Genomic DNA, 4979 nt, shown 5'->3' with positions numbered 1-4979 from the left:
TTTGTTTGACTTTTAAAGGCTACCTTTAGTTTAAGGATATATATACAATATGATGACAAGACAGTTTTGAGGGTTGGTGGAGTCATGCAACTTATTCCTTTAGTAAACATGTAGAAAAACATTGGGACACCTTCAGATGTACACAAAATAGGAGTTCTAATAGTTTATGTATTTGGTAAATATGATAACGCTGGAAATACATAGCAATGGTAGCCCCAGTTGGAGTGACCTTCCATTACAACTACATTGGCTTTAGAGGCAGTCTGTTGGCATGGCCTCAGAGAACCTCACTTACCCCACGACTGCAAAATCCTGAGCTCCATGTTTTCATCAGGGTCATTGTAATTCAAGGACATAAGACATGGAGGTACGGCCATAAAAATCACTTCTCTATATAGTAATAGATCTGACTACAGCAAAAAGAGCTGGATTTTAAGTAATTTTTCATTTGTATCAGAGAGATGAATATTTTATTTTGAACAAAGGTAGAGTTAGTATGTTAGGAGATTGACAGAGACACAATATGACTCAATATGATCTATCACTTTGTTTTGATATAAATCATAGATTGCTAATAATAGACTTTTATCATTTCTTGGGGTAAATTTATCCTCTTTACAATGTTTTTTTCATCAGGGCTTTCAGCCGACATGATCTTCTTCACTTGATTTCCCAGTATACTCCCTGGTTCAGTGACTTAATCACATAATACAGATTATTTAAATTAGTAAGAATTACCAAGGAGTGAGCAAGCTTGATATTTTCTCTAGTGCTTGAAATAATGCACAAAATTCCTCCTCTGTTTTAAATGGAAGATGTGGCTTCTTCGAAACGGGTTTGCCACCAGAACACAGGTGTTGTGAAAACCACCACTAAATCAAACCCAAAATGGGAAAGGAAAGGAATCACATCGACATCGTCATTGGACATGTAGATTCTGGTGTCCACCACTACTGGCCATCTGATCTACAAATGTGGTGGGATCGACAAAAGAACCATCGAGAAATTTGAGAAGGAGGCTGCTGAGATGGGGAAGGGCTCCTTCAAGTATTGCCTGGGTCTTGGATCAACTGAAAGCTGACCGTGAGCGTGGTATCACCATTGATATCTCCCTGTGGAAATTCGAGACCAGCAAGTATTATGTGACCATCATTGATGCCCCAGGACACACAGACTTCATCAAAAACATGATTACAGGCACATCGCAGGCTGACGGTGCTGTCCTGATTGTTGCTGCTGGTGTTGGTGAATTTGAAGCAGGCATCTCCAAGAATGGACAGACCCATGAGCATGCCCTTCTGGCCTACACACTGGGTGTGAAATTGCTGATCGTTGGTGTTAACAAAACGGATTGCACTGAGCCGCCCTACAGCCAGAATAGATATGAGGAAATTGTTAAAGGAGTCAGCACCTACATTAAGACAATTGGCTACAACCCTGACACAGTAGCATTTGTTCCAATTTCTGGTTGGAATGGTGACAACATGCTGGAGCCAAGTGCTAATGTGCCTTGGTTCAAGGGATAGAAAGTCACCCGTAAAGATGGCAGTGCCAGTGGATCCACGCTGCTTGGAGCTCTGGATTGCATCCTGCCACCGACTGGTCTAACTGACAAGCGCATGCATCTGCCCCTCCAGGATGTCTACAAAATTGGTGGTATTGGTACTGTCCCTGGGAGCCAAGTGGAGACTGGTGCTCTCAAGCCCGGCCTGGTGGTCACCTTTGCTCCAGTCAACGTCACCACTGAAATGAAGTCTGTTGAAATGCACCATGAAGCTTTGAGTGAAGCTCTTCCTGGGGACAATGTGGGCTTCAATGTGAAGAAGGTGTCTATCGAAGATGTTGGCCAAGGCAATGTGGCTGGTGACAACAAAAATGACCCACCAGTGGAAGCAGCTGGCTTCACAGCTCAGGTGATTATCCTGAGCCACCCAGGCCAGATCAGTGGCTGGCTAGGCACCTGTGCTGGATTGTCACACAGTTCACCTCGCTTGCACATTTGCTGAGCCGAAGGAGAAGATTGATCGTCCTGGGAAAAAGCTGGAAGATGGTCCTTCGTTTTTGAAATCTGGTGATGCTGCCATCGTTGATATGGCTCCAAGTAAGGTCACATGTGTTGGGAGCTTGTCTGACTACCCTCCTCTGGGCCGTTTCGCTGTTTGTGACCTGAGACAGACAGTTGCTGTGGGTGTCATCAAAGCAGTGGACAAGAAGGCAGCTGGAGCTGGCAAAGTCACCAAGTCTGCCCAGAAAGCTCAGAAGGTTAAATGAATATTATTCCCTCACTTGCCACCCCAGTCTTAGTGGTGGAAGAACATCTCAGGACTGTGTGTCTCCATTGGCCATTTAAGTTTAATAGTAAAAGGCTGGTTAATGATTACAATGCATCGGAAACCCCTCAGAAGGAAAGGAGAATGTTTTGTGGACCATTTGGTTCTTTTGTGTGTGTGGCAGTTTTTAAGTTATTAGTTTTTAAAATCAGTATTTTTAATGGAAACAACATGACCAAAAATCTGTCACAGAATTTTGAGACTCATTAAAATAACAAAGTTTAATGAGGAAAAAACCCCAAAAGCAAAGCAAACAAACAAAATAAATGGAAGAGTGGATACTGAATTGAACAACTTACCTGGACAATATGAGATAACACTAAGTCAATAGTGATTTTTAAAAAAATGATTTAAAAAATGGTCAATAAAGATTTTTTGAAAATAGGGATTTTTTTTTTTGTTTGGAATAACATTTTTATTAGATGTAACTTTTCTTCCCTTTTTGGTAATAGTTGGAAAAATCAGACCAATGTGGAAACATATACATGCAGATTTAAACAACAAAGTTCAGACTACCTCTTAATGCTTGCCTAGACCAGAGTATGTCAGCATTAGGCTCTGTCAAAAAAGATTGCTCCTCCGGAGGAGTTGAGGAGGTGGTGAGATGGGGAGACAGATGCATGAATAATATATATCTATACTAATAAAAGGGTAATATGCTAATTAGACTGGGACGACTCGGACACCTTCTGGACGGTCCTACTTCCTCCTGCAGGGGGCTGAGGCAGAGGTGGTTAGGGGCCATCAGGCCAGTTCGGGGGAGCAAGCAATTAGGGGCGTGATCAGGCTGGCAGGGGAGAGCTGTTAGGGGGCGATCAGGCAGGCAGGCAAGTGATTAGGAGCCAGTGGTCCGGATTGTGAGAGGGATGTCCGACTGCCTCCTATGAATTGGGCCTAAACCGGCAGTCAGACATCCCCTGAGGGGTCCCAGATTGAAGAGGGTGCAGGCCGGGCTGAGGGACACCCCTTCTCCCCCCCCCCCCCCCTGCACAAATTCCATGCACTGGGCTTCTAGTACATATATAAAAGGCTAATATGCTAAGTGTCCCTCCACCTGTCTGAATGGTCGCTATGACATGCACTGACCACCAGGGGGCAGATGCTCAATGCAGGAGCTGTCAAGCTGCAGTGACTTGGCAGTGGCGGTTCTCAGGTGACGCACCCTGAAACCAGAGAGGAGGGAGCCCAGTTCCTCATGGAGCCATGCAATTCCACCTTCGGCCATGGGTTATGTTGTTGCTGGGACACTGTTGGCCCCTAATCTGGTTTACTACACACTTGCATTTGCGTTCCACATCCTGTACGACAGCAACTTTGCAGAGTGCCCTCTCGCACTCCAGGCTCCCTCGGGGGATGTCGGAGAGCTGGTTTCAGCCTGATCCCCATAGGCCAGGCCGAGGGACCCCACCTGCCAAAAGGACCCTGCTCACTCTGCAGACACCGGGGAGGGTAGGCCCATCTTGCCCAGTCCCGCCTCTCTGGCCACCTTCTGATTAATTTCCTTTTAATGTAACCAGGGCACTAGTTAACTTGATAATTAGATGCATCAAATTGTATGGGAACACAGAGGAATGAGTTGTTTATCCAGGTTGAATAATCGGGAAGGATAAAGAAGAAACACAATGCAGAAAAACACAGAAGTCTGAGTGTTCATGCCACTGATCCGAGGATGGAGAGCAAATGTACCTGCAAAACAGCGTGTGCAAGAGCAGTGGGAGAGGACCCACGCGCTGGACTATAAGAACCCTGGGCCAGGCTGAGGGATCCTTGCATTACTGGAAAGGATGAGATGTAGAGAGAAGAGTGGTTGAGAGACTTTATCATGGATGGTCTTTCTCTTAATTGAGTAGACTAATGAATTGGTTTTGATAAAAATACTGATTTTGATTGACAAAAATATCTAATCGATGTGGAATGCTTATTGACAAAAGTTTGCATCAAACCTTATGTTAGAATGCATGGCTTTCAACTCTCCCCCGCCTAATAATTTGCTTTTACTTCCAAGCAGATAATGGTTTATTTTAAAAATGCTCACAAATTCACTTCTCCCGACTAACCAGTTTTGTGACATTTGTATACAAAAAGTAAAAAATAAAATAAAAAGAAAATGATGAAAATATTGTTTGGCCTCAATAAAATATTTTTTATATAGTAGATTTTGACAGAAAATTGAAATGATTATTCAATTATTATATAAAAATTGATATTCTCATGGACAAAAATTTCTCTTTATAAAGAATTGTTATGCTCTTAAGGAAAATAAACACATGATCCAAAGCCATAACTTTTTGCTAAAGAGAATTCAAGGAATACCAGTTTTCCAGGATGACGTTATCTAGAATTTTATTTAGATCAATAAAAGAATACTTGCAGTGATTAAGAAACAGCAAAGCATTTGGAATAAGATAAATTGGAGTTTCCAAAAAGAAAAAAAATTAACATGATTTCCTAGTTATTCCAAGGCTCTGTGTGCACATGCAGAGTTTAAAAGGTAAATTTACTAAAATTTTTAAAGTGATAAGCAGTCCTAACGTGAATATGTTTCCTCCCTGAAATCATCACTGTTATTGTAAAGTTTGCAACAAGATTAAACAAACTTTAAGACTTGGGGATAAATGGTGATTAAAGGATACTTGACATTGGGTGGTG

At 42.5% G+C, this 4979-nt stretch overlaps 1 pseudogene; it reads left to right on the top strand.

Annotated features, from left to right (window-relative positions):
- Positions 1-888: 888 nt before the first annotated feature.
- LOC103289752 (elongation factor 1-alpha 1-like) lies at positions 889-2277 on the top strand (annotated as a pseudogene).
- Positions 2278-4979: the final 2702 nt, after the last annotated feature.

This window comes from Eptesicus fuscus, chromosome 3 (genome assembly GCF_027574615.1).
Source record: "Eptesicus fuscus isolate TK198812 chromosome 3, DD_ASM_mEF_20220401, whole genome shotgun sequence".
NCBI lineage: Eukaryota > Metazoa > Chordata > Mammalia > Chiroptera > Vespertilionidae > Eptesicus > Eptesicus fuscus.
This window is presented reverse-complemented; position numbering and strand designations above follow the sequence as displayed.